Source organism: Garra rufa, chromosome 8, assembly GCF_049309525.1.
Source record: "Garra rufa chromosome 8, GarRuf1.0, whole genome shotgun sequence".
NCBI classification, from domain to species: Eukaryota; Metazoa; Chordata; class Actinopteri; order Cypriniformes; family Cyprinidae; genus Garra; species Garra rufa.
Genome location: NC_133368.1, coordinates 40,351,342 through 40,377,182, shown reverse-complemented (window position 1 = coordinate 40,377,182; position 25,841 = coordinate 40,351,342). Strand labels below are relative to the sequence as shown.

Below are 25,841 nucleotides of genomic sequence, written 5' to 3'. Positions count from 1 at the left end.
GATGGCCTCTCACGTCACCCATGCGATGTATGCAAAAGTGACGCGCTTGATAGTCCTCTGGAGAACCTGCCACAGAATTCACTTCCTACATCAGTTTTTTTCTCACTTGAACATTGTGAAACCACTTAATTACTCACCCTTATGTCATTCCAAACCCATAAAACCTTTTTTCATCTCATTCATAACACAAATTAAGATATTTTTGATCAAATCTGAGTGCTTTTTGACCCTGCATAGACAGCAACGCAACTGACACGTTCAAGGCCCAGAAAGGTAGTACCATTAAAGGAGTAGTTCACTTCCAGAACAAAAAAATACAGATAATGTACTCACCCCCTTGTCATCCAAGATGTTCAAGTCTTTCTTTCTTCAGTCGTAAAGAAATTATGTTTTTTGAGGAAAACATTTTTAGGATTTCTCTCCTTGTAATGGATATCTATGGTGCCCAGAGTTTAAACTTCCAAAATGGAGTTTAAATGCAGCTTCAAAGGGTTCTAACAATCCCAGCCGAAGAAGAAGTTAATCTAGCAAAACGATTGAACGATTGACAGGAATGCACACAGTTCACACAGAACTAGACCAAGATGAGCAATTGCGGGTAAAAAGTATATAAATAGTAAATTTTTTTTTTTTTTTTTTTTTTTTTTTTTAGAAAATAACCAATCGTTTTACTAGATAAGACCCTTCCTTCTTGGCTGGAATCGTTTAGAGACCTTTTTATTTTATTTTAGTTTATTTTTAGCTATATGCACTATATTATCCATTTTTATGTAATGTAATTACATAACAGTTATGTAATGTTTATGTGATTTTTGACAGCCACTGTATACATGTTTATATTTCAACAACAAATTTGAGTAGAAACATAATTATTTGATTTAGTATTTTTATGCTATTAAAATGTTTATTTGTTTTTATTTTTTGCTCGTTTCAGTTTTAATATTAGTTACCTTGTAATTTTTTGGGATTTTGACTTTTTCGTCAGGTTAATTTATTTTTAGGTTTTTTTATTTCAAGTTTGTAATTTTAGTGCTTCAACTTAAATTTATTTCAATTAGTTGTTAAACATTTCAGATTATTTTATTTTATTATTTTATTTCAGCTATATAAACTTTATTATTTATTTTTATTTAACCTGCTGCTTTATTTTTTAATGACATTAATTGGCTTTTGTCTTTTTAAATATTTAAACAAATATTAAATATCATTTTTTACTTTTTTAGAAAAATGTATTTTTTTACTTTTTAAAATATTACTCTGCAGGTTTTATTTTATTTTATTTGAACTATATGCATTGTATTATTCATTTTTACTTAACCAGTTTTTTTAAAGTTTGCATTTTTTTCAACTTAAAATTTTCAATTAGTTGTGAAAGTAATATTTTTGTTTTATTTTAGTTTAGTTTATTTTAGTTTAGTTTAGTTTTTATTTTATTTTTTCTGCATTTAAATTGCATTTTGGAAGTTCAAACTTGGGGGCACCATAGAAGTCCACTATATGGAGAGAAATCCTGAAATGTTTTCCTCAAAAAACAATTTCTTTACGACTGAAGAAAGGAAGACATTAACATCTTCAATGACAAGGGGTGAATACATTATATGTAAATTTTTATTCTGGAAGTGAACTACTCCTTTAATACTAGCAATGCTGAGAGGCCAGATTTCTTAGAGAGGGTTTTTGCATGCTGACAGTGTATTGTTAGATTGTCAACACTGTAAAGTTTCTCCTAAATATTGCATTTCTATATTCATCTCCTTTATATCAGTACATACAGCCATGGAACAAATCCTCCTTCAACAGTGAAGTTCAAACTGCTGTCAGACATGAAATGTCCTGCTGTGAGGAGTGTTTCTGTTATTATTCATAAGGTTGCTGTATTTTGTAAGGAGTGATAGTTTTGTTTAACAAACCGTTACAGATATTCAGCCTATTTGTTTTTTAATATCTGTTGCTGTCGCGTTAGGCTGCCAATTGTCTTATGCAGTTAGTGCTGTGTTTTGAAGAATTAATCATTGTGTAATGCCTGGTTTCAGTTACTTTGCTTTGGGTAAAAGCGCCTTAATAGTTAATAAATGTAAATATAATTAAATATCTAAAATCCAGGTTGCAAATTGGAAAACAAATACAAGCTCATTTGTGTGATGTTTGAAAATTAAGGAAATGTAATTTTACAGTTGGACTGTAATTTTTTTTTCTTACATCATTTGTTTTATAGTCAAATATTACAGTAATTTTGTTTGATATTTATATATTTTATATATATTTGTTGTTGTTGTTGTCATAATGGTATCTGAAAATATTATATTTCTTTTTATATATTATATTTCTTAATTTATTACAGTAAATATTACAAGTGTTAGTTTGTTTGGTATTTATTTATTTATTATGATTACTATTAATTTTTACAGTAACATATTACAACACATTTTGTTTGATATTTTTTATATTTACTGTATTATTATTATTATTATTGCTAATTATTTCAGCGAAATATTACAACTAATTGTGTTTGTTCTTGATTGATATTTGGTTTATTATTATTATTATTATTATTATTATTATTATTTTCTCTTTTTTATAGTGAAATATTGCAACTAATTTTGTTTGATATTCCTGTTTGATATTGATTTATTTATTTACAATGGAATATTGCAACTGTATTCTTGTTTGATATTCTATTTATTTATTATAATAATATTTGTACAATAAAATATTACAACTAATTTTGTTTAATATCCTTTTTAATATTTACTTGTTTGTTTATATTTTATTATTATTAATTCAAACTAATTTTGTTTTGATATTCTTGTTTAATGGTTTAATTAATTAATTTATTACTGTTATTGTTACATATTATTATATTACGTTTTATAATAACAATTGACATGTATAGCAATACAATTTGTTTGATATTTTATTTATTTTTTATTTATTATTATTAATAACTTTTTACAATGAAATATTACTAATTTTGTTTGATATCCTTTTTGATATTTACTTGTTTTGTTTATTATATTTTTATTACTATTATTATTATTATTAATTCAAACTAATTTTGTTTGATATTCCTGTTGAATGTTTTGTTTATTAATTTATTTATTAAATTTAATTACTGTTATCATTAATAATATTACATTACTATTATTATTATTATTCCTTTTTACAGTAAAATATTACATCTAATTTTATTTGATATTCTTGTTAGATGTTTATTTATTTACAATGAAATATTACAACTCAGTTTGTTTGGTACACTTGTTTGATATTTACTTGTTTTATTATTATTATTACATATGTTTTAGTAAAATATTACAACAAATTTTGTTTGATATTCTTGTTTGATATTTATTTATTTATTTATTATTGTTATTATTATTCATTTGTACAGTGAAATATTACAAATTAACTAATTTAGTTCGATATTCTTCTTCTTCTTCTTCTTCTTCTTATTGTGTATTATTGCAGCAAATAGATGTTAAATGATTTAGACATTGCATTTTATTAAGGTAACCATAGCAGCAGTAGGCTGTTTGAGTGTTTTTCTTTTTTTTTTTCGGAGGATAGCACATTGACAAAACATTCATTATTCATGCTGTCAATACAGTCTCTAGGAAACGTGTCTGATCAGTCTATGGTGGACTAGTTAATAAAGAAAATGTGTAGTTTTGCACATCAGGAATTTACAGGTACCTTTCACCCCTATAATGTTGATGTCAATAGATGTGTGGAAATGTTATGATAAAAAAAAAATCAATCAGTTTCATTTAACTTTCAATCATAATGTGAGCTAAAGTCGACCAGGACATTGTGCGTTCACAGATTATTGATTTCCCATCATTTCGTAAGATCATCTCCTCCGCCGCGTTCTGACAGATGAACAAATGCTTCACTAAAAGGTTTCTTACGGTGAGCCGCGGATCACTTTATCGACATCCGTGAGGGATGAGCCGGTCTGTGTGCGTAATATCAGCTCGGTGTGATTCATTTAAAGAAAATTTCGACTCGGGACAAGATCCTTTATGGACCATTGAGAATGTGAAGCGTGTCAGCTGAGCGAACCACCGCTGAATTAATTTCCCTTTGAAAAGCGGCTGTCATTACCGCCCCATTGGCCAGGTCCTGCTCCCATTGTGCCCAGGGCGCTCCGTCAGCTTGTTCAAGCTGTGGGAGAAGAGGTTAAACAGGCATTTCCAATGAGCTGACTACTCGATCGGTCCTCCCGTTAATGGGCATTCACAGGACACGAGTCAATGTCACTCAACATCAGCACACTCAGATGCGTTCAGATGGCACTCAGGGGCTAATTGATTATCATCCAGCAAGCTATTAAAAAGATATTTTCCCTGCTGTGATGCTGTGGCTTTAAGCAAATGGACCGCAGTGTGTTTAAAGCAGTGTTTGATTGTTTTATTGTGGTGCAGTCAGCCCACAGGCCAGTGTTGGGGGGTATAAGCAGCGACACTACTATAACTTAACTGCAATTTCCAGAAGCTCAGCTGTTTTTAGTGTTGCAGTTTATTTTGATAGTGACAAACTACTTTGTCCAGCAACTGACAATGTAGCATGATTAATCATCAACAATCAAATGTGTCGCTGTTGAAATTTAATTAGAATTTTGAATTTTGAATTTGAACTAGGGCTGAACGATATATCGTTATCGTATCTATATCTAGATATGAACTTTCAAGATATTACTATCGAAAAAAGCAACGATATAGACAGGGCCGCTGCTGGCCAAATGGGTGCCCTAAGCAAAATTTTACTTTTGTGCCCCCTCCCCCAAATATTACGGAAGTAAAAATAAAATAAAATAATATAAAAACACCTACTATAGGGGCCAAAATATAACTTTATTCAAATAAAAGTAATTACACAAATAAATTGTATCATTTATAAATTACAATTGTATCTCTACAGAAAAACAACAACTAAAATTACACTTTAAATAAAACTTTTAAAAATGTGAAATCTTAATAAAATAAACAATAATAAACTGAAATAAAATTAACACTGTCATCTGCTGGAGCTTTCCAAAGTTCAAAATTTACAATAAAGCAGACTTTGACAATAAAGCAGACAAGGGTTATGATGTCCACATTTTTTTGTTGAGGAAATTATAAGAAAGATTATGTGGATATTTTAAACGTTTGGTCAATATTAAACAAGGAATTTGATCATCATGTAAGTGTAACAACTGCATTTGGTGCCCTTTTCAGGCATTTCTATTAAAATTGTAATGTAAACTGTTAATTTTGTATTAGATTATGTATTTTAACACTGTTATTTAATGACACCATATGGTCATTATTAACAATAATCATAATTGCCTCTGCGTTTTAATATAATGCACTTTAAGTCACTGTTTTTACTTAGATCTGCTTGTATTCATATTAAGAAAGATGCTTTAGTCGTGAAATTATTACCGACATTAAAACACATTATTAAAAAAAAAAGTTTCACAGGATTATGAACGCACCTGAAAGTGATGCACGGGCTTAATCTTGGGCTTTTTTTTTTCTTTTTTTTTTCGTTTCTCGGCGCCGGACTGTTGATGTCTCTTTCCAGGACCAGGCATATTGTTCATTAATTATTATCATCATTTTTGGCCAAATAGGCAGCCATAAACAGAGGTGAGGGCGCGTCGCGGCGCAGATGCTGCGCTTCATCACGTGTGCTTACTAGCCAACTCTGCGCTCACCGTAAAATGCAATATAAGTTTATATTTTTATATTTTTGTTTATTTGTATATGTATATTATTAATATTAATTTATTATTATAATATATAAAAACGATTTTTTTTTTTTTTGAGCAGCTGGGATGGGGCCCCCCTGGGAGTTGGTGCCCTACGCAGACTGCATACTCTGCGTATAGGGAGCGGCGGTACTGCATACAACTCTGGCAGTCACACAACGAACATCAGTTTTACGAGTGCCCTTGAATGCACCGCTAAAGACAGCGCGCACACACTACAGAGACAGCGGAGAAATTAAAAAGAAAGAAAATGAGTGCGGGAGATAATGCGGCCGGTGGTAGTGCAGAATCTGACTTGGTGCCAAAACATAAATCATAAATATGACGTGTTGTGCAGGTCGTGCTTAACAAAAATTGCGACTAACGCCTGTTTCACACATACTCCGTCTGCAGTGCATATGCGTTGCGTATTTTTTTCCGCACCCATGTTAACGGATTAGAGCGTTCACACTGCACGCGTTTGCTGTCCGGCAGTACGTCCCAGAAGCGGTGCGTTTGCAGCAGTGGATTAAAGTGACAGCGCATTGTTAGCTGTAAAAATGAACATGGATTGACACGGAAATGTGGTGATTATACCATAAATGCATATAAATGAAGTCTACTGTGTTTTACAGTCAACACGTGGCTTTTTGGCTAGGTTTAAAACTAGGAAAAGTGCACTTTTAAATAAACAAGGCAACATAATGCATTTGTCCAGGTAGAAAAGTTCTTTAAGAGATTGTTTTTAATAACGATTTAATGCGAAAGGCACGAAAGCCGACTGTTTCTGTCTGTGATAAGTTTTAATTTAAAATATTTGTGATAGCCCAATTTTAATAAGAAAAGGAAGCTATACCTATGCTGTCTAAGCAAGGTAGCACAACAAACATGTTTCACCACCTGAAACAACACCATCGGGTGCTGCATGAAGAGTGCACGACAATGAGAGAAACACTGGGGACTTCTCAGTCATCCCAAAATAAGCCAAAGCAAAGTTTGATTGCTGACGCGTTCAGTAGCGTTATGCCGTACGAGTCGACGTCCAAATGCGGGTTATTTTTTTGGTAATTTATGTTAATGTTGATGACTGGCAGTGAGTTCTTAAAAATAAAACTACACTTTCCAAATTTTTTTGTATTTTAATGTTTTTTTTTCCTGAGAAATGCTTGGTTTTCACCGAACCCGTAGTCATATCGTATCGTATCGATATCGAGATATCTGGCATGAAAATCGAGATATGAAATTTTGTCCATATCGTTCAGCCCTAATTTGAACACAGAATGTAGAATTTGTGTTTGAATGTAAATTTACTTTTAAGGAAGTATTTAAACCCAAATTCTGAAAATATTTAATACGATAAAAATATAAAATAAATATAAAATAAAAATATATAAAATATACAATATTTTTACAAATATATAAAAAACTATTTTATCACTCGGTTATATATATATATATATATATATATATATATATATATATATATATATATATATATATATATACAGTCAAGCCTGAAATTATTCATACCCCTGGCAATTTCTGACTTAAAGTTACTTTTATTCAACCAGCAAGTATTTTTTTATTTATTTTTTGACCAGAAATGACATAGGCTTCTCCCAAAAGATAATAAGACGATGTACAAGAGGCATCATTGTCGAAAAAAAACATTTCTCAGCTTTTATTTACATTTGAACAAAAAGTGGCATGTCCAAAATTATTCATACCCTTCTCAATAATCACTAGAAAAGCCTTTATTGGCTATTACAGCAATAAAACGCTTCCTATAATTGCTGACCAGCTTTTTGAATGTCTCCACTGGTATTTTTGCCCATTCATCTTTAGCGATGAGCTCCAACTCTTTCTCTTTCTCTTGCTAACCATTTCTTCACCACTTTTGCTGTGTTTTTTTGGGTCGTTGTTGTGCTTAAATGTCCACTGGTGCCCAAGGCCAAATTTCTTTGCAGACTGCCTGATGTTATTGTTGAGAATTTTGATGTATTGCTCCTTTTTCATGGTGCCGTTTACTGTGATAAGGTTCCCTGGTCCACCGGTTAAAAAACACCCCCAAAACATTAGGTTCCCACCACCATGTTTGACAGTGGGGATGGTGTTCTTAGGGTTGAAGGCTTCTCCTTTTTTACACCAAATTAAGGCTACATTATTGTGGCCAAACAATTAAATTTTTTGTTTCATCTGACCATACATGTGTTACACACACACTTTACAAATATTAACACATGTAATTTGTATTTATTCATATAATATACATACAGTATAAAAGAAAAAAAATGCATGCATATTTATTTATAAATTGTTGCTTGCGAAGCTACACTTTCAAAGTCACACGTGACGTGGATACTTTTGCACGAGTACATGTAACTAACACCCTGCATGTGCTGCAGTTTATCCAGTATCTTTTTCTACGAGCTGCGTCACAGTACACCATCAGCTCTGATGTTACAACATGACTTTCGAGATGAGCTTGCATATTCATTCACGGAAAGAGCTGTCGACACAGCACACACCTGCAACCCTTAAATCAAGAGTGTGTGCCCAGGGGCAACGTCGAGATTTAGATTTCACCACGGAGTGACAGAGAGATAAAAAGCTTTTGGAAACAGTAATTTGAAAGGGGACTGCACAGCACCATCAGCAGAAAAAAAACAGCAACAGGAGGGCATGGAAATGATGGCTGTGTCCCTCTCCCACGCACATGATTGAGCCGCTGGACCTAAATGCACTCTAAAAATACACTCAGCAGAAAATGACAGCGCTGGTGCTTCTCAGATTGCACTTGAGGAGGATTCCTGCACCTTGGGGTGGACTGGCTCTCTCTGTTTTTAGCAAGGGTGGTGTGAGGACATTTCATGTGTAGTAGTTATTTAATAGCTCAAAGATTTGATCTGAGACAAGCTGTAAGCTTTTACAAACCGAATGGGAAAAACAATGAAACTGGTTTCAGATCAGTGGCAAAAATGGCTTTAATCAACACCTTCTGCTTCAGCATGCAGGCCCAGTGGGCTCTGCTGATCTGAGAGAGCTTTGGGTGAGCGTGGTTCAGACCTGCAATCTAGTAATGTGAATGTTCCTGCATGTCTCAGTACCTCCATTAGTCATAATGAGGTTCAGCCACTGCTGCTAATGACAGGCTGTTCCAAAGCGCAGTACAGCACACTGAGCGTTTGAGAGGCAGCGGCTGCGGGGGCTTCTCTGCTTTCTAATTGATGGGTTTTTGTGATTTCACAAATTTATTTGCCTCTGATTTTTTTTTTCTCCTTTTTTGTGGGTTTAAGCATGTCTGCGTCATTTACCTTATAATTAATTTGGCCTCAAATATGCAGCTTGGCAGTTAATCATGCTGATAATGTTCCTCATATTTCCTGCCATGGCTTTTCGGAATTTTTGAATGTACTGAAAAACACCTAAAACCTTAAGTTTCAAACCTTCAGATTCTAATGGAAATCTGATCTATCTATCTATCTATCTATCTATCTATCTATCTATCTATCTATCTATCTATCTATCTATCTATCTATCTATCTATCTATCTATCTATCTATCTATCTATCTATCTAATCTATCTTATCTATCTTATCTATCTATCTATCTATCTATCTATCTATCTATCTATCTATCTATCTATTCTGTCATTCTATCTATCTATCTATCTATCTATCTATCTATCTATCTATCTATCTATCTATCTATCTATCTATCTATCTATCTATCTATCTATCTATTCTGTCATTCTATCTATCTATCTATCTATCTATCTATCTATCTATCTATCTATCTATCTATCTATCTATTCTGTCATTCTATCTATCTATCTATCTATCCATCCATCCATCCATCCATCCATCCATCCATCCATCCATCTATCCATCTATCCATCTATCTATCTATCTATCTATCTATCTATCTATCTATCTATCTATCTATCTATCTATCTATTCTGTCATTCTATCTATCTATCTATCTATCTATCTATCTATCTATCTATCTATCTATCTATTCTGTCATTCTATCTATCTATCTATCTATCTATCTATCTATCTATCTATCTATCTATCTATCTATCTATCTATCTATCTATTCTGTCATTCTATCTATCTATCTATCTATCTATCTATCTATCTATCTATCTATCTATCTATCTATCTATCTATCTATCTATCTATCTATCTATCTATCTATCATCTATCTATCTATCTATCTATCTATCTATCTATCTATCTATCTATCTATCTATCTATCTTTCTATTCTGTCATTCTATCTATCTATCTATCTATCTATCTGTCTGTCTGTCTGTCTGTCTGTCTGTCTGTCTGTCTGTCTGTCTGTCTGTCTGTCTGTCTGTCATTCTGTATATGTGCCTATTGTTCTGTCTGTCTTTCTATTTATCTGGGTCTTTGTCTATTTATCATTCCTTCTATCATTCTGTCAGTTGTATGTCTGTCTGTCTATCTATCGTTCTGTTATCATTCTGTCTAACTTTCTCTGTTGTTTATCTGTCTGCCCATAGTTGTGTTCATGTGTCTATCAAATGAAACCAAGCTTATTCTGATCTTGACACTCCACTGACACTCCGTGTATCTTTATTGCATGTAAATTTCATAAAGCAGTCGAGTCCATTGTTAGCTGCGCCATTATACATATTATGCTAGAGATACTGTAGCAGAAGCTCTACTGAATGACACATTTCTGCATATATCATCATATCACATAGCTCTAGCTAACATTGATGGACTTCATTGAAATACAATGCAGCAGTGCAGAATATGGCCCCCTTAATCATTATTTTATGGGAGGGTGAGATGAAAAGACACGAGCTGGTAGATGTGATCGCCCCATTGTGCCGGATGTATTATAATTACCTACAAGGATGTCAGAGAACAGCCTAAATGTACTGTCCTCCCACCCTGCAGAGAAACCTGACTGTAGGCTATATTTACAGGTTATGTGATCCACCCTTCTTTTCTCTCCTCCATCTCTTTGTCTCTCTTTCTCTTCCTTTGACGTGCTGTAATAATGATGTAAGACTCTCTCTCTCAAAGCTCAATTCTTCCCAGCTGTTCCAAATGACTGCATTACAAGCAATACATTTCTCTGCTCCCCACACACATCAGGCTCAGTGGCTCTATTAGTGATTACGAACAAGAAACGAGACTGGAACGAATGTTTCAGAAACGTTCCCAGTATTAGATTGTGTTGAAGAAAACCCCCTCAGCAGCGACTGCTGATAACAAACAAGGAGCAGCTCGACTGGATAGAGATGTTTCCTTTACAGTCAATGCATTATTCATTACCAAGGCTATTTTTCATTCACAAAATTTCACTGTGAGGATACCCTACTGCCTTTCTCTGCTCACTACTTGACAAGTAGATGTTTTTCCACTGCCACTGCCACTTTTTTACATATGTTTACACTGTGGTGCTTCAATAGCATGACAGCATTTACATCCAGTGGGTCCTGAGCCAGACGAACAACAGAAAATAAAATAAAAAAGATCTTGATTAGGACTACCGGTCAAATACAGATGAAGTCAAAAGTTTACATACACCTTGCAGAATCTGCAAAATGTTAATTATTTTACCAAAATAATAGGGATCATACAAAATGCATGTTATTTTTTTTTAGTACTGACCTGAATAAGATTCAAATAAAAGACGTTTACATTTAGTCCACAAGACAAAATAGTAGTTGAATTTATAAAAATGACCCCGTTCAAGTTTACATACACTTGATTCGTAATACTGTGTTGTTACCTGAATGATTTTTGTTTTGTTTAGTAATTATTAGTCCCTTGTTTGTTCTTCAAAAAAATCCTTCAGGTCCTACAAATTCTTTGTTTTTTTGTGTATTTGAACCCTTTCCAACAATGTCTGTATGAGTTTGAAAACCGTCTTTTTACACTGAGGACAACTGAGGAACTTATATGCAACCATTACAGAAGGTTCATTAAGAGCCGGGGGGTGAACAGCTTTTGAATTTGAAGATCAGAATAAATGTAACTTATTTTGTCTTTTGGGAAACATGTACGTATCTTCTGTAGCTTCTGAAGGGCAGTACTAAATGAAAAGAATATGATATTTAGGCAAAATATGAAAAATGTACACATTTTTATTCTGTTCAAAAGTTTTCACCCCCTGGCTCTTAATGCATTGTTTCCTTCTGAAGCATCAGTGAGCATTTGAACCTTCTGTAATAGTTGCATATGAGTCCCTCAGTTGCCCTCAATGTGAAAAGATGGATCTCAAAATCATACAGTCATTGTTGAAAAAGGTTAAAATACACAAAATTGTGGGACCTGTAAGATTCTACTGAAGAACAGTGGGCAGTTTAACTGTTTATGACAAACAAGGGACTCATGAGCAACTAAAAAACAGCTGTGGATCATTCAGGTAACAACACAGTATTAAGAATAAAGTGTATGTAAACTTTCAAACAGGGTCATTTTTTTATATTGTTGACTATATGTAAACATATTTTATGTGAAATATCTTATTCAGGTCACTACTAAATAAAAAATTGCATGCATTTTGTATGAACCCCTTAACATTTTGCAGATTCTGCAAGGTGTAAACGTTTCACTTCAACTGTATGTTCTAAACCAGTTTGATAAGATTCCTTATTGATAAGATCACTATTTTATATTACTCTTGATGGTGAGAATATCTAATTTGCTTTAATAAAGCCAGTGTTTTACTTTAGGGCTTTACCACAGTACTGTTTTATCTTATCTCGGTTGGTTTAGTGTGACTTTCGAGTCGATAGCAAGCTTGTTTCTCTGTCAGGGGTCTGTATGATGTCTGGGTCTTTAGCAGATTCTTTGTGTGCTTGAGGTCCGTCTGCTAGGTGCGTAGGTAATGAAAATTGAAGCGGACCTGTGAAGAGGTGGATTATTGCTCGGCTTTTCTCAGCGATTCTCGCAGGAGGAGACACAGATGCTCTCTGACTGCTGAGATAGCAGCCGACCTCAGCTCCGCACACTCTCATGAAACACACATGGATGACGTGTCAGACCGTGCTGTGAGAGACAAAATCCTCTCCCAGCAAGCCAATAGTTCATCTTCCACGTCTTAAAATTTTATTTCAACCTGAAAATCCTACTGCTGAAAGCAGTTAGATGTTTTTTTGTGCTGTTACACTGACATCCTAGTCAGTACTGTAAAGCAGTACTGCAGTACTGTAAAGTCATTTAAAGGATTTTTGTTATGGAAAATTATTGGTTACAGTAAGACCAGAGACATATGTGACTCTCGACCACAAAACCAATCATAAGGGTTTGTTAGAACAGGACAATATTTGTCTTTAAATAGATACAACTATTTAAAAATCTGGAATCTGAGGGTGCAAATAAAATCAAAATATTGAGAAAATCACCTTTAAAGTTGTCCAAATGAAGTTCCTAGCAATGCATATTACTAATCAAAAATTAAGTTTTGATATATTTACGGTAGGAAATTACAGAATATCTTCATGTAACATGATCTTTACCTAATATCCATAGATTTTTGGCAAAAAAAAAAAAAAAAAAATCAATAATTTTGACCCTTACAATGTATCGTTGGCTATTACTACAAATATACCCTTGCTACTTATGACTGGTTTTGTGGTCCAGGGTCACATATATTAAGAACATAAATTCATTTTGATATAATATTGCTTTTAAATCTTTCTTTCAGGAAATCCACCATCCATTTGAATGACTCCAGAGGCAGTCTGTGACCTGGTTTAAATGGAAGGCAGCGTCTGAGGTACGAGTCTAGAGATTGATCAGCAGCTCTTATCTTCAGTTCTTCACCACCCTGTGCTGGTTCTGTGTGATGGGTCTCATTATTAATGCTGTGTGTTAGTATACAGCCAGGAACAAACACTCTACACCACTGCCTGCCTTTACAACAGACTGAACACCTTCCAGTAACTCAGCCGCTCATATCTCCACTTAGTTATGACAGCCTGTCATATGATGTCAGATTGTAGAAATTGCTTAAATGGTTTAATGACATCTGAGGAGCCGCACTATGTCCATCTCGTCTCTCGCTGTCTGTCCCTGCCTTCGTCACCCCGTCTCTCATTCTGCTCTTTTTTTTCTCTCGCTTTGTCTCTTTCTCTCTTTCGCCTGGTTTGTTTTGACCTGATTACGCTGATTAAGTGTGGTGAGTGTGAGGGTTGCTGTTACACTTTTGGGTTTGTATTGAGAATTTTAACTATTTAGATTTCACTAAAACCATTTCACTTCTAGAATAAACATTTCCTGATAATTTACACACCCCCATGCCATCCAAGATGTTCATGTTTTTTCAGTCAAGAAGAAATTAAGGTTTTTGAAGAAAACATTCCAGAGTTGTCTCTTCAATGGGAGCCAATGGGTTGAAGGTCGAAATTGCAGTTTCAATGCAGCTTCAAAGGGCTCTACACAATCCCAGTTGAGCAGGGTTCGTACAAGGTGTATAAAGAGCTTGAAATACATGAATTTGACTTTTTGAAATTTAAGGCCTCGAAAACCCTTGAAAATAGCAATATTCCTGAAGAGGTACTTGAAAAGTGCTTTAATTATTGAAAGAAAATATATTTGTGAAATAAGTGTTTAATCTTGTCACTTTTAATTTCATAAAACTAGCAAGCTAAGCCAGGAGTACTGACAATGTCATGTAAACTCGGCTGAAGACGCAAAAAGAGAAACAGATTAACTAAATCAATTGAATCATTTATGCTGAAACCTCTCCGATTGATTCACTCGTGACTTCAATCATTTATTTCAAGCGATTCACTAGCAAAAACCATTCATTTTTGAATTGACATGACTTTGTAATAATTTTATCTTTCTTCCGGCTTTGCTACTGTTCGGACGCTTTTGCTTACTGCTCCGCGCTCTGCTCCCTGCTTATGAACTTTTCTCATATTTTTCTAAGATTTTAACTTCAGCATATCAGCACAGCGCTCAGACAATACATTTCTGATACAAACATTACGAAAAAGGAGACTTTTTGCCTCCCAGTGCCAGCAGCTTACATTCCGGAGACGGGAAAACACAGCTGCCTACTTTCAACAGACAAGAAAGAAAAATGCCTCTTCTGGAATCTACTTGCTGCACACAGACTTCTACAAAGGATCGTGGTTTTAGAAACAAAGTTACTTGCTGGACTTCCAAAACAGGTGGAACACACAGAAGATCATTATCACGGACCCCCTCAGCATACAGCCGGTGAGTCCTGTGAATCTAGTCAATATCGACAGTTTATAAGTGTAGAAGAACAAGCCAAAACTGATCGACACACAAATCGATGGCACAAACAGGGAGCGAGACCCAAAGGCACTCGAGACATTAGACTGTCAAGAGTATCTCGTATTGCTGCGGTAGCATCCTCTACCCCAGATATGGCTATGACAAGGCTTGCAAAAACTGGTGTTTTACCACCCCCTATACTGCTTGAAAACAGATTTGAAGCATTAATGAATGTTGGTGAGAAATCCCCAAATGTGACTGAACATGGATCGTATCAGCCAGCTGCTAACATCGCTACAAACAGGCGTGCAAGTTCGAGCAGACAGCGGCACTCAGCTCAGAGCGCAGCCGAGCCCAGGACTCTGATAGTGGGTGCCTCTTCTGGAATCTACTTGCTGCACAAACTGCCACAGACTTCTACAAAGGATCGTGGTTTTTGAAACAAAGTTACTTGCTGGACTTCCAAAACAGGCGGAACACACAGAAGATCATCATCACGGACCCCCTCAGCATACAGCCGGTGAGTCCTGTGAATCTAGTCAATATCGACAGTTTATAAGTGTAGAAGAACAAGCCAAAACTGATCGACACACAAATCGATGGCACAAACAGGGAGCGAGACCCAAAGGCACTCGAGACATTTGACTGTCAAGAGTATCTCGTATTGCTGCGGTAGCATCCTCTACCCCAGATATGGCTATGACAAGGCTTGCAAAAACTGGTGTTTTACCACCCCCTATACTGCTTGAAAACAGATTTGAAGCATTAATGAATGTTGGTGAGGAATCCCCAAATGTGACTGAACATGGATCGTATCAGCCAGCTGCTAACATCGCTACAAACAGGCGTGCAAGTTCAAGCAGACAGCGGCACTCAGCTCAGAGCGCAGCCGAGCCCAGGACTCTGATAGTGGAGGACTCCATTATTAGAAATATCAGTAGCAGAACTACAACAACATGCTGCTGTCCTCAAGCAACCGTCTCTGATGTGAACAAGGAACTTCGGAACATTCTAATGAAACACAAGACTGCAAATCGAATCATCATCCATGTGGGAAAGAATGATATTCGGAAAGAGCAGTCAGAACTCCAAAAGAAGGATTTTGGTGAACTCATTGAAACACTTCGAAGACTTGAAGTTCAGTCGTTCATCAGTGGACCACTCCCAGCAAGGGGAACTAACATGTTTTCACGGTTGCTTGGACTGAATACCTGGCTACAAAGAACCTGCAGTCTAAAAGGAGTCAACTTCATTGACAACTTCAACCTTTTCTGGAGCCATAGACAACTGTTCAAACTGGATGGCCTCCACCCAAACAAACTTGGTGCGAGAGTGCTAAAGGACAACATCTATTTTTCACTCCGGCATCCATCAGTGGAATGTGCCAGTCTACCCAACATGAATGGCACACACACACTTGGACAGTGTATGCGTGACGACAGGACATCTTATCAGCTTCAGAGTCATCATATGGTCAACACAACCCACAAGGACAATGACAACACCACACAGCCACAACAAGCACTGCTTATGGACACTTTTCTGGCTGAGCCCTGCCCACAGAGCTCATCACAGACAGACTGTGACGTACTGCAACAGCTCCAAGACTCCGAAGGCACCGAAGGACGACCTTCTGGTAAACAGCCAGGGTGTCATGGGTTTGGGCTGCGGTGTTTTCCTTTCTCCACTTGATGTCGCTGTCTTTTCCCTCCACACTCCATGCCTCATCACGAACACCTGTCATTCCCTGATCACACAGCTGTCTCCTATCACCCTGCACTATATTAGTCTCCCCTTTCCCACCACTCTTTGAGTTTGGATTGTTTCCTGTTCCTGTCTACAGTGTTTGTGTATCCTGCTCCTGTCTAAACCCTGTCGTGTGTGCCGTGTTGGCCTTTGGTTTGTTTATTTGTTTGTTTATTTGTGTTTAGTTAATAAATATTCTCCTCACCTGCATTTGGACCCAGACCTCATTTCAGCCCGTGACAGAATCCAAACTCCAAGAATGGGTCCAGCAGGGAGGTTGCTCAACCTCCGCCAGGGAGATCGGAGCATAGAGGATTACGCCAGGGACTTCATTGGCGTGGCGGGGCAGTCGACCACCAAGGAGACCTGCTTCTTGTTTTTTTTTTGGGGAGGTCTAGCTGAGCCCTTCAAGTCCGTCATGCCATACTGGTTCCCCGAGGAGTCATTAGAGGAATATGTCAATCGGGCTCTGTACTTGAAGGGCTCGGCCTTCAGGGTGGAGTCGGCTGCGGAACCCGCTCACGTTCCTCTGGCGGCGATGCCAGCTCACGTTCCTCTGGCGGCGGTGTCTGCTGACGTTCCTCTGGCGGCGGTGCCCGCTCACGTTCCTCTAGCGGTGATGCCAGCTCACGTTCCTCTAGCGGCGATGCCAGCTCACGTTCCTCTGGCGGCGGTGCCCGCTGATGTTCCTCTGGCGGCGGTGCCTGCTGATGTTCCTCTGGCGGCGGTGTCCGCTCACGTTCCTCTGGCGGCGGCGGTGCCCGCTGACGTTCCTCTGGCGGCGCCCGCTGACGTTCCTCTGGCGGCGCCCGCTGACGTTCCTCTGGTGGCGGTGCCCGCTGACGTTCCTCTGGCGGCGATGCCAGCTCACGTTCCTCTGGCGGCGGTGTCTGCTGACGTTCCTCTGGCGGCGGTGCCCGCTGATGTCCCTCTGGCGGCGGTGCCCGCTGACGTTCCTCTGGCGGCGGTGTCCGCTCACGTTCCTCTGACGGCGGTGCTCGCTGATGTTCCTCTGGCGGCGGTGTCCGCTCACGTTCCTCTGATGGCGGTGGTACCCGCTGACGTTCCTCTGGCGGCGGTGCCCGCTGACGTTCCTCTGGCGGCGATGCCAGCTCACGTTCCTCTGGCGGCGATGCCAGCTCACGTTCCTCTGGCGGCGGTGCCCGCTCACGTTCCTCTGGCGGCGATGCCAGCTCACGTTCCTCTGGCGGCGATGCCAGCTCACGTTCCTCTGGCGGCGGTGCCCGCTCACGTTCCTCTGGCGGCGATGCCAGCTCACGTTCCTCTGGCGGCGGTGCCAGCTCACGTTCCTCTGGCGGCGGTGCCCGCTCACGTTCCTCTGGCGGCGATGCCAGCTCACGTTCCTCTGGCGGCGGTGTCCGCTGACGTTCCTCTGGCGGCGGTGCCCGCTCACGTTCCTCTGGCGGCAATGCCAGCTCACGTTCCTCTGGCGGCGGTGTCCGCTCACGTTCCTCTGACGGCGGTGCCCGCTGACGTTCCTCTGGCGGCGATGCCCGCTCACGTTCCTCTGGCGGCGGTGCCCGCTCACGTTCCTCTGGCGGCGGTGCCCGCTCACGTTCCTCTGGCGGCGGTGCCCGCTGATGTTCCTCTGGCGGCGGTGCCCGCTGACGTTCCTCTGGCGGTGGTGCCCGCTGACGTTCCTCTGGCGGCGGTGCCCGCTGATGTTCCTCTGGCGGCGGTGCCCGCTCACGTTCCTCTGGCGGCGGTGCCCGCTGATGTTCCTCTGGCGGCGGTGCCCGCTGACGTTCCTCTGGTGGCGGTGCCCGCTGATGTTCCTCTGGTGGCGGTGCCGGCTGATGTTCTCCTGGCGGCGGTGCCTGCTGAGGTTCCTCTGGCGGCGGTGCCCGCTGATGTTCCTCCTGAGTTCGGTCACGCCCTGCCCGAGCTCCCAGGCCCTGCGCTGGTCTTGCCCAGCCTCGCGGATCCTTCGTCTCCGGCCCTGCTGCCGTTGCACGGGCCTGGCCCGCCATCCCTCCCCCTGGTTCACCATTCCCCCGTTCCTCCTCCCTCCAGATTGGTTTTCGGCCTTGTGGAACGTCTGGGAGCCGTTCCGTAGAGGAGGGGTTCTGTCATGGGTTTGGGCTGCGGTGTTTTCCTTTCTCCACTTGATGTCGCTGTCTTTTCCCTCCACACTCCATGCCTCATCACGAACACCTGTCATTCCCTGATCACACAGCTGTCTCCTATCACCCTGCACTATATTAGTCTCCCCTTTCCCACCACTCTTTGAGTTTGGATTGTTTCCTGTTCCTGTCTACAGTGTTTGTGTATCCTGCTCCTGTCTAAACCCTGTCGTGTGTGCCGTGTTGGCCTTTGGTTTGTTTATTTGTTTGTTTATTTGTGTTTAGTTAATAAATATTCTCCTCACCTGCATTTGGACCCAGACCTCATTTCAGCCCGTGACACAGGGAAGCCAGGACAACATTTTTCAGCCACCGGAAACACCAGAGCCAGAGCTCCATTCACCAGACACATTATCTCTCTCTCCAGCATCTCCACTTCTAAGCTTCTCACAGAAAATGGAGGAACTGGTATATGCTGGAACCAGACTCTCCCACTCTTTTGCTTTTTGCTGCAAGCCCCCAATTATCAACTAAAAAACGGCGGGCACCACAACCACCAAAGCCTGTGCGTCCAGCTAGCCATCCTCCTCCTGTGAGAGCTCTCCGGCCGCTGCCACAACGTCAGGGCCCAAACCCTCCTCCGTCTGCTGTGAGTGAACCAAAAACAACTGATAACAGCTCTCAGTGATATGTGTCGGGTCCCCGCTATGATAACAGCAACACTCAGCAATGTTTACAGAACAAGCGGGAACCCAGTGTGCATCTCAAGCCGTACGGTTGACCCATCTAATCTGAGGCCTATTCTGCATCAAACTAAGATTGCTCTAGAGACAAAAAGTAATGCCATCAAGCTAGCATTTTTAAACATTCGCTCACTAAAAAATAAATCACTTCTGATCAATGATTTTATAACCACAAACAACCTGGATTTTATGTTTCTAAATGAAACATGGCTAGAAGACAGCTGCAGCGCAACAGTCCTCAATGAAGCAGCCCCTCCTAACTTTACTTTCATGAGTGTCTGCAGAGCTGTCAAGAGAGGTGGTGGTGTAGCTGGTCTTTTTAAAGATGTTTATCAATGCAAGCAAGTGTCATTTGGTCAGTACATGTCTTTTGAATATCTAGGGATTGTACTGAAAGGTGCTCCACGCATTCTATTTATCATTATTTACAGGCCCCCAAAATACTGTCCAGTCTTTGTTGATGAGTCCACAGAACTGCTATCAATGATTTGTTCAGAGTTTGACTGTTTTGCTATTGCAGGAGATTTTAATGTTCACATAGAAAATGCAGAAATCTAAACCACAAAAGAAATTATAACGGTTTTGAACACTTTTGACCTGATTCAGCATGTGCATGGGCCTACACACAATCGTGGACACACTCTTGATTTACTCATCAGTAAGGGTCTAAACATTTCATCCACTGTTATCAAGGATGTAGCACTATCTGATCACTTCTGTATTTTCTTTGATATATTGATCTCTGCTACCACTGAATCTAGATCTGTCTCTGTCAGAAAGAGATGCATTAATGATAACACTAGTGTGCTATTTATGAAGGCTATATCTTCAATGCCAAGCATTTCTGCAGACTCTGTTGATCTTCTCCTGGAGTCCTTTGACTCAAAAGTTAAGAATGTCTTTGATGACATCGCACCTGTAAAAATCAGAATTTCTGGCAAACAGAAATCGCCATGGAGAAAATCAACAGCAGTACAGAGTATGAAAAGACAATGCAGAAAAGCTGAGCGGATGTGGCGGAAGACGAAACTCGAAATTCACTATAGCATCTATAAAGACAGCCTTCATGCTTTCAATGCTGAACTAGGTAAAGCTAGACAAATGTTCTTCTCAAACCTTATAAACAGGAACTTAAACAACACTCGCACTCTTTTTGCTACCGTTGAGAGACTAACAAACCCCCCTAGTCAAATCCCTAGTGAACTGCTCTCCGACAGCAAGTGCGATGAGTTTACTTCCTTCTTTTCTGAGAAGATCAATAATATCAGAAAGACAATTAGCTTACCCTCAAGTCATGAAGAGGTCAGACAGATTCGACCGCAATTTCAAAAAGAAGTCATTATGTCTACTTTTGAAGCAATCGATAGCAACATTTTGGAAGAAACAGTACAGCACCTCAAATCGTCAACCTGCCACCTTGACACACTTCCCACATCTTTTTTCAAAAGTGTGCTTAACTGTTTAGAAGCAGATCTCTTAGAAGTGGTGAACACCTCACTTCTTTCTGGGACTTTTCCAAACTCCCTGAAAACCGCAGTTGTTAAGCCCCTTCTGAAAAAGAAACACCATATTGAGCAACTATAGACCAATATCAAATCTTCCTTTCATAGGTAAGATTATTGAAAAGGTTGTTTTCAATCAGCTGAATCACTACATAAACTCAAATGGATACCTGGACCATTTCCAATCTGGTTTCAGACCACATCACAGCACAGAGACAGCGCTCATAAAAATAATAAATGATATTCGCCTAAATTCTGATTCTGGCAAAATATCAGTGCTGGTATTACTAGATCTCAGTGCTGCGTTCGACACTGTCGATCATAACGTTCTTCTAGACAGACTGGAAAACTGGGTCGGGCTTTCTGGGATGGTTCTCAAATGGTTCAGGTCATACTTAGAAGGGAGAGGTTATTACGTAAGTATAGGAGAGCATAAGTCTAAGTGGACGTCCATGACATGCGGAGTCCCACAAGGCTCAATTCTAGCGCCGCTGTTGTTCAGCCTGTATATGCTCCCACTAAGTCAAATAATGAGAAAGAACCAAATAGCATATCACAGCTATGCAGATGATACCCAGATTTACCTAGCCTTATCGCCAAATGACTACAGCCCCATTGACTCCCTCTGCCAATGCATTGATGAAATTAACAGTTGGATGTGCCAAAACTTTTTACAGTTAAACAAGGAGAAAACAGAAGTCATTGCATTTGGAAACAAAGATGAAGTTCATAAGGTAAATGCATACCTTGACGCTAGGGGTCAAAAAACAAAAAATCAAGTCAAGAATCTGGGTGTGATTCTGGAGTCAGACCTCAGTTTCAGTAGCCATGTCAAAGCAGTAACTAAATCAGCATACTATCATCTTAAAAACATTGCAAGAATTAGATGTTTTGTTTCCCGTCAAGACTTGGAGAAACTTGTTCATGCCTTTATCAGCAGCAGGGTGGACTATTGTAATGGTCTCCTCACCGGCCTTCCCAAGAAGACCATTAGACAGCTGCAGCTCATACAGAACGCCGCTGCCAGGATTCTGACTAGAACCAAAAAATCAGAGCATATTACACCAGTCCTCAGGTCCTTACACTGGCTTCCAGTTATGTTTAGGATAGATTTTAAAGTACTTTTACTTGTTTATAAAGCACTCAATGGCCTAAGACCTACATACATTGCAGATATGCTTACTGAATATAAACAGACAACTCAGATCACTAGGATCGAGTCAGTTAGTAATATCAAGGGTTCACACAAAACAAGGGGAATCCGCTTTTAGCTATTATGCCGCCCGCAGTTGGAATCAGCTTCCAGAAGAGATCAGATGTGCTAATACATTAGCCACATTTAAATGCAGACTCAAAACTCATCTGTTCAGTTGTGCATTTATTGAATGAGCACTGTGCTACGTCCGAACAGATTGCATTATTTTATGTATAATCATTTTACTGTATTAATTAATTTGAAATCATTTTCTTTTTTTAAATCATCTTAAATGTTCTTAATTTTGTTTTTATTGTTGTGATTATTATTTTAAATTTTTATGATTTTTATGCTATTGTGATTTTAATTCCTTTTTATGTACAGCACTTTGAATTACCATTGTGTATGAAATGTGCTATATAAATAAACTTGCCTTGCCTTGCCTTGCCTTGCCTAAAAAGTACATAGTGATGGGTGAAACTGAGCTTTTTGAAACTTCAAATCAGTTTAACCATTGTGTCTGTTTTGAAGCGCTCCAATTGGATCGCAGATTGAGAATCATTTGATTTAGATTGGGACTCCGGAGCGGGTTCACGAAACATTTGCCTAGTTAAGTTGGAAAGGTTACATGTAACGTGTTTACAAAGCGAACATGCAAAGAAAGTCAAACGCCCTTTATTAAAAGGTAAAAAAAAAAAAGGGTAAAACAACGATGGATGAAAAATTGATGATTTTGATGTTGGAGGAAAAAATTTGATGTTTTTGAACCAAACTACCAAACTTTCCAACGTCATTATGTAATCGCAGAGCTAGTGGAAGATGAGTATTTGTGGTTAAAAAATATGTGGTTTTAGAAAATAACAGATTGTTTCACTAGATAAGACCCTTATTCCTCGGCTGGGATTGTGTAGAGCTCTTTTAAGCTGCATTGAAACTGCAATTTGGACCTTCAACCCGTTGGCCACCATTGAAGTCCACTATATGGAGAAAAATTTTGGTGTGTTTTCCTCAAAAATCGTAATTTCTTTTCGGCTGAAGCAAGAAATGGAAATTCTGAATAAAAACACTGTCATCATTTATAGTTCTTTCTTCTGAAGAAGAAATCTTTGAAGTCATCTATTGAAGTCATCGGTTACCGTCACTGTTTGGTTATTCAAAATATCTTTTGTGTGTGTGTGTGTGTGTGTGTGTGTGTGTGTGTGTGTGTGTGTGTGTGTGTGTGTGTGTGTGTGTGTGTGTGTGTGTGTTCAGCAGAAGAAAGAACTTATACAGGTTTGGAACAAGTGAAGGTTGAGTAAATGCTGTCAGAATTTTTACTTTAATATAACTCTGACATAATGAATTAAGTGAGTCAGTAGAGTCAAACTAGTGACTCATGACTTCAAGTCATTGCATTAAAGAACCGAGTCATTTTTCACAATCAATCTCTGCTGTTCATGCTGCATTTAACAAGCTGGTGATCTAATTGTTATCCTTGTATCATTTTACGTCCACTAGTATTAAGATTTTAAGCTCGTTAAAAACATTTCAACATAAAAATTGTTTAATTCCATTGACACACTGGCTCTGATTGATGTCTTTGGCTTTCCTGGTTTTGTTCCATTACAGTTTGTGCTCTTCACGCTCAACACTTTGGAGACTGATTGGCCATCCTCCATGCTTAATGGCTGCCGGCGGTCCATTCATACAAGGTGTTTCCGTGAACGGCCTTTTGGAAGAATCCCATCAGGAAAATCCAAAACAAGGCACATTGTGTGGCGGCCCCTTGTGGCCAGTGTAATTTGAACGGACAGCGACGTGAATGAGGTCCATTCTGCTGTGGCCGCTTTCATTTGGCTGTGATGAATAGCGCTCTGTGCCACAGGAGAGCGGTCACTCACACTGAGGATCACGCCCGGCCGGCAGAGGGCTTTTCGTGCCATTACAGGTTATTAATCAGCGGGTCGCTTCCCTCCGGTGCTTCTTTCCAGAGATGGAGGACTTGACACGGCTAGAGGTGCCATGCTGGAGGAGGGTATCACAGTCTGGGAGCTGGGCCTTCACATTCAGCCCAGAACAAAAGGCTTTCTTGTGATAGATTGGCAGAGCTTTTCTCTACGCCTCTGCCTCCACAGGCCTCTTCTGCCCATTTCTTTAGTAATGCTCTTGTTAGTGCACCGCAGTTTCCTGACCGCTGGTTTCATTTCTGGTCGTGGAAAAAAGCTGTCACTGTTAGGCAAGCGGATGCCGCTACTTAGGAGTGATTCATTTGATGTCTTCTTGTGCCATTTTTAGGTGATATGTGGTTTTTTTATATGTATTTCTTTAGCTCTAATCTGACAGTCTGGCTTTAGGCTCCTTAGTTACACTGCTGTTCTTTGGGGGTTTTTTTTAAAGAAATTGTTACTTGAAATCTTGAATCTTGAAAAGTCTTGAAAAAAGTATCATAGTCTTCACTAAAATATTAAGCAGCACAACTGTCTTTAACATTGATAATAATAAATGTTTTTCAGCACCAAATCAGTATATTAGAATGATTTCTGAAGGATCATGTAACGCTAAGAAAATAAAAATGTAACTTAAATTAAATGTATTTATTTTTATTTATTTGTTCATTTTTTGTATATATTAAATTAGAAAACTGTTATTTTAAGTTTTAATAATATTTCAAAATATTCCTGTTTTTAGTTTTGATTTAGTATTTTTCTTGTGTATTTTTGATCAAATAAATGAATTTAATAATAATTTAATAAACATGTTTCTAGTGTTTTTTTTACTCTAACTGTCAACCGGTAATTGCAGCATTGTGGTGTAAAATGTAATTCATATTAATTTAATATTGATTTTTAAAATATATTTTGGCCATCCGAAAACTTTCCTCCTCACAGACGCATCGAAAACATCGGATTTGAAAGTTTATAAGTAAAATTTCCAGACGAACTTTGAAACTGGCTCGAGAAAGGCTTGTCTGAAAGTAAAGTTTTTAACATGATTAGCAAGTTGCTAGAATGTTGCTAGCATGGTTCCAGCATGATTAGCATTTTTTCAGCATGTTGTTAGCATGTTACTAGCACGTTGCTAACATTTCTTAGCATGATTAGCATGTTACTAGCTTGTTGCTATCATGAGTACCATGTTATTAACATGTTTTAAACAATATTAAGTTGTTAGCATGCTACTAACATGTTGCTAGCATATTTTTAACATGAACAGCAACCTTGTTAACATGTTTTAGCATGCTTAGCATGTTACAACCATGTTGTTAGCATTAGTCTAGCATGTTACTAACATGTTGCTTGAATGTTTTACCATGATTAGCATGTTGGTAGCATTATTCTAACATGATTAACATGTTGCTAGCATGTTGTTAACATGTTGCTAGCATGTTGTTTACATGATACTAGCATGATTAGGATGTTGTTAGCATGATTAACATGCTACTAGCATGTTTATAGCATGATTAACAATTCACTAGCATGTTGTTAACATTATACTAGCACGATTTGAGTGTTTCAAGCATGGTTAACAAGTTACTAGCATGTTGTTAACATAATGTTAGCATGATTAGCAACTTACTAGCTGTTCACATTATTCTAGCATGGCTAACATGTTACTAGCATGTTT

The 25,841-nt window shown here is 38.7% G+C and overlaps 1 long non-coding RNA gene across 1 annotated transcript in view; it reads left to right on the top strand.

The window, feature by feature from the left end:
• The window catches only part of LOC141340656 (uncharacterized), a 50,152-nt gene extending 25,337 nt beyond the window's left edge, over positions 1-24,815 (top strand). The window contains exons 2-3 of the long non-coding RNA XR_012356593.1: positions 13,425-13,496; positions 23,847-24,815. This is a non-coding gene — a long non-coding RNA (uncharacterized lncRNA). The remainder of the gene's footprint in view (positions 1-13,424; positions 13,497-23,846) is intronic.
• The last annotated feature ends 1,026 nt before the right edge of the window (positions 24,816-25,841 follow it).